Source organism: Trachymyrmex septentrionalis, unplaced genomic scaffold (assembly GCF_001594115.1).
Source record: "Trachymyrmex septentrionalis isolate Tsep2-gDNA-1 unplaced genomic scaffold, Tsep1.0 scaffold20, whole genome shotgun sequence".
NCBI lineage: Eukaryota > Metazoa > Arthropoda > Insecta > Hymenoptera > Formicidae > Trachymyrmex > Trachymyrmex septentrionalis.
The window spans coordinates 5263201-5273766 of record NW_017305180.1 but is presented as its reverse complement, the minus strand read 5'-3'; positions in this window follow the sequence as shown (position 1 = coordinate 5273766).

Sequence of the window (10566 nt, the reverse complement as noted above, 5' to 3'; positions counted from 1 at the left end):
TGAGTGATTACTGTCAGACTTGGAACGCAATCATAAACCGAAATTGAAATAATATCATAATTAAAGGGATAATCCTCTCTTTCCCTCTTATTTCTTGAAGAAATTGGGAAATTGCGTGTGTTGCGTCATTAGATTGCGCGGGAATCTTTTCAAATATCTCATAAGAATAGGGTCCCTTGTTTGCTTTTTGTCATAATGCCTCTCGTTCGTGATATAATCCAATCCTCTTGAGAAATGATGAGAAATGAGAAATGATACTGGGATCCTTAATAATAGCATGGTATACCATCCGTATTCAAAATTTTATGAAAAAGCTATTAACAATTTATTGAGGGATGTAAACTGTCAAGTTGAAATGTCTAAATTGATAATTTAACATGTTGACACACAACTGAAATACAAAAGAAATAGTATTATAGCTAAATTAAATTACATAGTCCTAATTTAATAAAGGTGTGTAATTACCGTATTTTATGAAAAAAAAAATATACAAGACCCAAATTGTACAAGAAGTGTCGTTTTCGTTCTCGATTTTGGTGTATATACTTTGAGTTAATAAAAGGAAACAAAGGACTTTTGTGGGACGAACGTTTCGCATTCCAGTTTTCGCAGTTCCACGCTTACGTTACAAACTACAAAACAGGATCGGACAGAGATATATTACGTGCACGTTGGGTGGCATCAAACTGAATAGACAGCCTCGTACGTTTGACACGCTAATTTCCCAAAACTTTCCTTGTTGTGCGATGGAGATGTCGGTGCATCCATCACCAGACGTTCAAGAATCATCGCGGGGAGTCGCAATCCTTGTAGTTGGACACAATGGGATGAAAAATAGCACATTGGATCAGGTTAAGAGTTTTGTTGCTTTGCATCAGGGACGGATTATAATTTGTATTGTGTAATATTTACCGGAAGAGACCGTTCTAAAGTTCTTAAAAGACCGAGTCCAAAAGACATACAATACTGCAACAATTCTAAATAAAATATGTACATTGGATAGTTATAAATAGGTGCAAGTTCTTAAGTAACTTTGTGACATGTGAAAATTTCTAACCATTGCAGATTACTTTTAAATACTCTATTTTATGCAGAAATAATTTCACAGAGAAATAACAGAGCTCAAAATAGATTTGTGCTAATTATTGTTCTTCGGTCAAACATTAATAACTTAGCGTGTTATATTGTTAAATAATGAGAAAGAGAGGGAGAGAGAAGAGAGAGATGTATTTTAAAAACTCATAGAAATTATTTAATATTCTTATAAAAAATTCATAAAAAAATAATTTAAATTTAATTACATATCGATAAGAAATTTCAGATTCTATTTCTAAATAACAGAATATAATTTAAACAATTTCAGATTCTATTTTTAAGAGTAACAGAATATAACTCTATATGTTATAATTGTTTCTATGCGATGAAAAAATTTGCCAGCGAAAAATTTCCAAAGATTCTATTTTTAAGTAATAAAATAGAACCTTTTCTTCTTTATCTTTTGGCAATCTGTAGTATCGAACCCGAGTTAACCGAGTTGGAATGCGATGATGATGTAAAAACAGATCTGTCCCAATGCACTGACACGCGTGACGCAGAGGAAAATCGCACGACTGTTTGTCAGGGGGCCTTTTTGACTTTCGGACGTCATAATCCGAGAAGGTGCCTGAAAGAGGGGAATTTGTGGTCGGTCCGCCCCTGCCTTACGTACGTCGCCTCCGCTCCGGCTCGGCGAAGCGAAGGATTCCGCCAAGTCGGATCTCGGATCCACTGGGATCCACCATGCGGACAGAGGCGTCGGCCCGACTTGGGTGGTCCCCGTCCTACGCAAACAGAGCGTACGTAGTGCCCGAGCGTACGTCTCCGGTCCCACCTCCCGTCCTCGACCAGGTATAATTCCTCTGGCGCGACGTCCGGGAAATTTACTGACTTTCCGGATTTCAGGAGTGCTCCGGACGATACAATGCCAGCTCGCTCATCGACAATCCGTCCCAGTAAATTCGTGGACCACCATTTAGACCGTTTGCGGCTTACTCCGAGAGCCTTTACGGCCTGTTTAACAGCCCTCGGAAACGAAATGAACCGTAACTACGCCCTACTACACGGGTGCCCATGAAGTCTCAATCTATTTCCCGTGGAAACATCTCCATTCGCAAGGAGAATCGTCACACGGTCGTCTTTCTGGGTTCCAATCGATCTGCTTTCGAACGTTTACGTCTATATGTTCGAAGGGACGATTGTCAATAGAGACGTTGTGAATTATCGTAACATGTTGCGTTTTTGGTTTAAGAAAGGAGCAAAATCATTATTTTGTTATTTGATATATGAATTTTTTGTAAAGATTGCAATAATAATTAGCGTTAGCTCTTTATGCTGCTTTCTTATATTGTGATTGACATTCTATTCGTGGAGCTTTGTCATTTTATATTATTGCATTTTATTCAAATTTACATCCGCTAAAGGAAAGAATATATATATATATATATATGAGATTTGACTTTACAATACATTTACATAGAATCAATTTATATCAATTTATATGAAAATTGAATTAAAATTCATATATTCTGAAATTCGAATTTGTACACACAATCAGTGGCTCAGTAAAATAAACAGTCCTTGCTGCGTTTGTACGAATTTCTTATTACAAAACATGAAAATAGTCTAGAAAAAATAAAGACATACACTAATACCTTTTTTTCTGTGTGCCTCGCTTTAAAAAAAAAACAATTACTTTCCGAAGATTCGGCGCGCCATGCTTTAAAGTCGAACGCGGCGCCGCTACAAATCCTTCGGGCCGGATTTACGATTTTAATTCGGGATAGAAAGGGAGAGGGAGAGAGAGAGAGAGAGAGAGAGAGAGGGAGAGAGAGGGAGAGTCACCGAGATGAGTCCGAGCGGATTCGCACCATGTATCCTGACCATATTGCTTTTCATTATGGCCCGCGGTGTGCCTCCGGACCACCGACGTCGTTGCAATTAGTAAGTCGGATATCTTCCTCTCCAACTCTTTCCCTCTCTCTTTCTCTCTCTCTGTCTGTCTATCTTTCTTTATTCTTTTATCTATTCCTCTCTCTCTGTTTCTCTCTTTCCTTCTATCCCACTTCCTCTTTCTTTTCTATTTTCACCAAATAGAGAGGTAGTTTACGGATAATTCTAAAGAATTAAACTGGACAGACTTAATAGAGAGTCCAGAGAAAAGAGTGCACATTACATTTTTTTTTTACAGAGATTGGTCTATTAAATCTCAAGCCCGCCATGTCTTAAATAAGAGAAAATTTGAGAATATTCTTATATCAATATTTTTCTTTAACAACACACGATATATAATATATATCAATGTTTAAATATTTAAAGTTATTAGTGAGTAATTATTACAATTGATAAATTATTTCCGTTTTTTAACAATATTTTTTATAATCACCTGTATAACACGAACAATATTATTAATACACTGTTGAAATGACGTCTTTAATGTCGACCTTGATATTCTCTTAAATTAAATTAGAGCACGAGGCATTAAAAAGGGATCCGGTTAATTGGCATTGATAAAACCGATATTTAAGCCTGTCTTTTTATGTATTGATTGCACGCAGCATTTATATAATTATATAAATATATGTTTCAGAAAGTACGTCTTGAAAGCAAGTTAAAACAATCAAGTACATACAAATAATTAAATGATCATTATCGATCTTAAACGTCATCAAATTATTTAATCCCAACCCATTCTAATTATTTTGAATAAAATTGTCGAATTATAACCGATCCAAACAATCGAAGTGAACATTATATAATAGTGTTATTCATCTGTTGTAGTGAATGCATAATGATTTTCTCCTTTTTCTTTTTTTCCTTTTGGTTACCCATCATTGACCTAGTTTACATAAATTTATCAAATATTTATATTCTTTGTTTGTTTATTCTTTTATTTGTAAGATTTATATTTCTTTAGATATATACGACATATTCACCTATTTAATTATTATACTAACTGCTTTTCGTTGTACTATACTGGCTAAAAAATGTGTTTCAACTGTGAGTTGAAACTGTTTCTAAATGTTATTATTATTGATTACATCATTTTAAAATAAAGATTATAATTCGTTACAAAAAGGAATCGGCTTAAATTTATAAAGCAATATAGAACTAATAATATAAAAACGGACAAAATTGAGACATACATTTAACAAATAATTTATTATGACAAGAATGTTCGAAGAGACAGGACGTTTCGACTTACTTAGTCTTCCACACCCGTCAAATATATAATATTAATAAATACCTAAGGTCAACAGCATTGTTGGGTGAATATAAAATATAAAAAAGAAGTTATATACTAAAATCAACGCTACCAACCAACATTATAATTATTTTTCACTTACACTTTTTTTCTCTCGTCTTGGCCCTTTTAATCTTGTATTGTTGCTCTACAAAAACGAGCCTTGAATTTATATTCACTCTCCTCCTTTCTGTTCTCGACGGGCTTTGAAAAGCGCGAGAATTGCGAGGTCGTCCTCGCACGATTTTTAGGCCCGTTTCACATTTATAATGTTCGTGAGCATTATTTGTCCTTGTTTAACATTTATAAACAACAAGAATGAAATGATTTCAAGAACGCTGTGAATGTAAATCGGACTGCAACTAGCGCAGCCTTAAGTCCCATTCTACGATAATCACAAATGATTGTAATTGTAAAGTACATTCTACAATTACATAAGCGTAGTTATAAATGGTTGTAATTGTAAAAATTGACCAGTCGAACATTCTTCTCATATTCGACTGTGATTAGTTAATTTTTACAAATAATATTCGACTGTATGATTGGTCAATTGTTACTTATATAATTACTTACTATGCTTACGCAATTAGATATAGGATATTCATAGTCGATTCTTATATTTGAGATCACTTACGCAATTGTAAAATGGGCTTTATGCTTTCATGACGTCATGTCTCGGCATCGCGCATAGGGCAGTATTTTTGAAAAATACCATTCAAAAATTGTATTCAAAAATTTAAAAATACCGTAGTATACTTCACATACACACACACACGCGCGCGCGCACGTGCATTGAAAAAGAAAGTGTTTCATTTTAAGATATTAAACGTTTTGTTCTTGTCTCCATTTTTGAAACACTTAAAGATATTTTAGTTTTAAACTTTGTCCAAACAAAATATACATGTGTTTGGATTTAAAATACATAGTGCTTTCGATTCGAACACGTAGTGTTTTGTTTATTAAAAAAGTAGTAGTTTAAAACTAAAATCTTAAGTATTTAAGAAATGGGGACGAGAACCGAACATTTTAATCTCTTAAAATTAAACATTTCTTTCTTTCAGTATCACAGATTTTCGTAGCATTTTCGTATGCGATATTTTTCAAGAGTAAAGCCCCTGGGTTTATGCAACGCGACGTGCATCCGCGCATCGACGACGACCGGTGACAGTTATACAGGCGGTCAGAACGCGCGTACGAGCTGACTCAACTACGGCTATCTCGCTTCCGCACTCATTAAGCCGATACACCGGGCGTCGGCGAAGATCAAAGCTCGTCTCCTACGGAGGACCGCTTAATACCGGGTGGCGAGTTAAGAGTGTCATAAAAATTATTAACGGTTCCTCAGCGCGCGCGTTCCCTTATCGCCGATCGACGGCGCAACCGCGGGGTGCGTCCGTCAAAGGAGACAATACGCAAAGATCTCTCCTTCGTTTCCCTCACCCTTCAGTCTCTTTCTCCTCCCCTTTTTGTCGGACATGTGGAGCATTTTGTACTTTTTCCTTTTTTTTTTTATTATTATTATTAAGACCCTTGCAGCCGCGCGTGAATGAAATCTTTCGATACGAAAAGACATCAACGCTGACGTAAGATAAACGCGAATTTTAAGAATTTTTTTGTTTCCGTTAAAATAAGCTGTGCGTGAGAAAATTTACGGAGACGTTTGTATGCGTATGTGTGTGTATTGAATAGTTCATTATTTTATATATCCATTTAATCATTTTCATTCCTAATTGATTTGAAACAAAAAGTTTTCAGATAAAAGCTGTTATACAAAAATAGTGATCGCGCGTCAGGTAAAATGTTTATTTCGCAACTGCTGGAAATTTTCTTCGTGCTCATTAGATTATATTTTTAGATCTAAAGAATATAGTCCTATCTCCGTGAGAAAATAGGAACAACTGCAAAATAAACATTTTAAACGCAGCGAATTTTACATGGAGTGTGTCTGTATACTTGTGTAAGTATGTGACTCTTTTAAAAATACGTACAGTTTTTTAATATTATTGATTATATATTAAAATATTATTTTATAACACACCTTAAGTTTCCTTTTACCCGACCTGATTCACATGCACAGGCAAGCATATGGAGAACGGTTGCGCGATGTCTAATGAAGTCACGTCGTTATGGAGATATTATGACGACAGTTTAATACGTTAATCGCGGCGTGCGACTTAATGAGCGGCATCGAAAACAGCCGGCTTTTACTCCCACGTACTTATATAGCGGAGAAAATATCGTACATACAGATGTGCTGAAAAAAAAAGTTTTTTTCAATTATAGTCTCGAGTAACTTGGAGCTCCACAAAGAAAAATTAGAAAAGATCTTTGAAAATACAAAATCTAGAAGGCTTAAAATTTCTTTGAGCTTTAATATTATATATTATTAAAAATAAATAAATTATCAATAATAAATGGAGTTAGAGCCGTTAGACTGATGTTAAAGAACATAACTAAAAAGGTCTAAGCTAAATCTTGGAACTTAATAATATTTCAATGTGGATTTATATTCGTATCCAGTTCTGTAAACTGCGTGTCAGTGTAATAAATCCCTGGCTGGAGGTGATATTTTTCATAATAGATTCTTTACAATGTTTTAATGTGTTCATTATTATTAAATCGCTTGTTAATTTAATTTGTAATATTACTATTCCAGTTTCAGTTTAAAATTCAAAACTGAAAATTAAATCGGCGAGCAATTTACAAGACTGGACTATGTATATAAATTAACATTAAAATATTAAGCACTAATATCTAGTTCGACCTATTCAGGTCGAAAAGGCATACACTCTCATAGTTGTGAATAAATTATATTTTGTTTTTCATTTCTCGCAAATTAATATTTGTTTCTATGTGTTGCAATTAATTTGTTAAATCACACATATATGTATAAATTGATTCAAATTTTGTCAAAACAAATGCTATAAAATTAAAGAGGCAATTGCTTTTTTTTAGGCAAACACAGAAGAATTTAACTTATCTGCAATTTGTAAATATAACAATTAAGAAATAAAATTGTTAGAAATGTTTCGAATTAAAATCGATAAATTATTTAACATACATTTTTTTTTTCCGGTAAAACTCTGCCGATCGATAGCGTTTCTAAGATGGCGAAAACCAATATATGCGATATTTATCGCTAAAAATGGTCTTTCAACTTGCAATTCTGTTCATCTCACATGAAGATCGCGTACGACATCATTCGAACTGAGAATCCGACGACCACATTCAACGGTGAATGTGGGTTATGAATATTAATTCGAGTCCTCAGTGGTGCCATGGCATTGGCTCCTCGGTGATTCTCTCTCCTCAAATGAGCATGCAGGTAAACAAACAAATGCACGGCACGCGCATAAACGGAGCGAGAAACAACGTGGATGGCGGAATGCGTGAAACAACAAGGGAAGAAAGATCGACAACAGTGGTGCCTAAAAGAGATTTTACGCACAAAACATTCTAACGTTTGTTACAGAAAACTAACTTTAATAAGATATATTGGCAAAAAATCGTCCATTGATCGATCAGTTGGTCGTTTATTGCCTCTTGAGTCTCAATAAGACATTCTATTACTTTATGACAAGCAAGGACATTTCTTTGGAAGAAGTCAGGATGTGTATTATACCTGTTTTGTTTGCATGGAAAAAAATATACGTATTCTTCATTTAATAGATCTTTGATTCGTTTGCATATAAACAGAAAATTACAAAGAAACATAAATTTTCACTTCCTCTAACATTTTATCACGTAGAGACCACCCAATCGGCACAAACTAAAAGTAATATAACATCAATATTATAATTTTGCATTCAACAATATAAATGTATTTTCTAAAACTGTCACTCTTAAAGACTAAAAATTGAGCTACTCTTTAAAATGAGATTCCAAAGAATTTAAAAAATGTAACACATATTACATAATAGTTAAATTGTTGAGTACAAAATTATAACATCGCTTATGTCACTTTTAGTTGGTGTCAACTGAAAGTACATGGAGCGAGAAAATGTTACGAAGGAGAGACGTCTCGACTTGCTAATCACTCTCGGAGTATTTGTTTCTAGTTTAAGCCGCATAGAAATCTCAGTCTTCGCATATACGCATCATTATAACCGAAGATAGATCGAGACGGACGCCAAACTCTGTCAAAAATGTTATTTTTTAATTATCTGCAAAATCATTTCTCGCTCGTACTCTAGATAAATAAGAAGCTTCGTCATCTCGTCGCGTTAAAATTAGAGGCTGCGCAAAACGAAAAACATTTAACGATTTTCTAGCTCAATCTGCAAATTATAGATCACAATCTGCAAATTCTGAGACGTCCATAGATCGATTTTCTGCGTGTTATGATATTTAAAAGAGCGCTTTCAAAGAATATCGATTTACCATTCCGGACAAAAAGATTTTCTAATAAAGATTAAATCAATGATTGCCTTGAGGATACGCCTCTCATTCTGCGAATTGAAATTACGTGAGTATGTATGTTTGGATATTTTCTAGATGAAACTTTAAGAAAAAATTCAGGTTTTATCTACCTAGGCACCACTGCACGCCCTGGCGCAGCTGTGTGCATCGTCGTGTGTGTCGCGCGTCTCGGTGTGGGTAATGTTTTTGCTCCAGGGAAAATGGGAGCGCGTGTGTGGTCTAGAGTCGACTCCCCTCGCTAGTCCCCGAGTATCCTAGCAACGTGAAACGCCAAGGCGCCTCCGCCAATCGTCTCCAAGTCTCTGGCGCTTCGGCTTTTCTCGGCTCCGCTCGGCTCTGACGTCACTTCGGCGCGCAGTAGCGCATCGATCGAGAGCGGATCCGTCCGTTTAGGATCCAACTGTCCGATCGATCAATCGAACATAATCGTGATACGTTAACTAATAGAGTACAATAACGAATTTATTTATTTATTGATTCGAATTCGATTATTAGCCAATCGATACGAAAGTCGATATACTTACTCACATTTTTGCATAATTTTTGCTTCAAGTTTCACTTACAATTAATCATTTTACAACTTTTTCTGTATTTTCATGAAGACAGATATATCTCAATATTTTTCAATTATCGTCATTTAAATTTTATATAATATTAGATAATTAGACGATTTTTTTTATCGAAAAAAATATAGATAGTGAATTATCATATAATTCTAAATGTTTACAGCTTTTTAATAATTTCATATACAATTGTTCTATCAACAACATTTATACCATCTACTCATAAAAAAAAAACAATGCGAGTGTATAATAACGAAAACCCGTAATAAACTGTAACTATAAATAAAAAAGATTATAACTATTACATTTGATTTTTGAGTTTCATAGAAGATAAACAATTACAAGTGGACAACGATAAGAATAAATCAAAAAGAAAGAATTATTTTCAGCCAAAGCAGATCTTGGTGCCTAATAACATAGATTTAAGTTTAAAAAATTGCTCAATCATAGTCGATTATTCTTCTCATATTCGGCAGTGACTGGTAAATTTTTTAGATAATGGCTTATTGTATAAAGCCCATAAAAATGAGCGTTGAGCGTCAACAGGAAGTTGTAGAGTTGTATCCTAAATAAATATGATAAATCGGAGCGGACAGAATGATTTGGGCAGCGCGAGCGATACGGGTAACGGGGAGGGGGCCCTTTGCGAACGGTAACGCGGGGCCGTACGAGCCTGAATGTTTGCGCACCGAGCCGGAGCGCCGAGCAGGAGAGGGGGGAAAGCCGTCAACTATGGCTGGCGCGGCAGGCAGGCCACGAAAGAAATGTGGCAGCGGGTTTCGCTTAGTACCGACTTAGACTGCTCTAAGTGGCGGTTGTGTGAATGCCGGTGTCCGCCGTCGCACTTTCACGCCGGAGCACGTACCACCAGGACGCATCAGAAGCCCGCGCAGAGGGCCCGTCATACTCTGCGAACGCGACAACAACAGTGGCAACGACGACGCAGACGACGACGACGACGACGGCGGCGGCGGCGATACTCAGTGCCCTCAGTGGTGACAGTGTGACACAACGCGACGAGCCGGGCCCGGAGCGAAGGGCCTTAATCGAGATATCGTGATTTGTATATACATACTCGGCGCGGTGACACGTGATCGTCGATCTTTTACGTGTGATTCCAGGAGGAAAGAAAAAAAAAATAAACAATCGCGTCGTGCGATATACCACATATTTTTATATTTTTCCCTTTAACGTGCGCGCGCGCGCGCGCCTTCGCCTCTCGCCGGGCGTTCCTCGAGCTCCGTGTAAGCGAGAGGCAGTGAGAAGAGATCTGAGAGCGACAGAGAGAGAGAGAAAGAGAGAGAA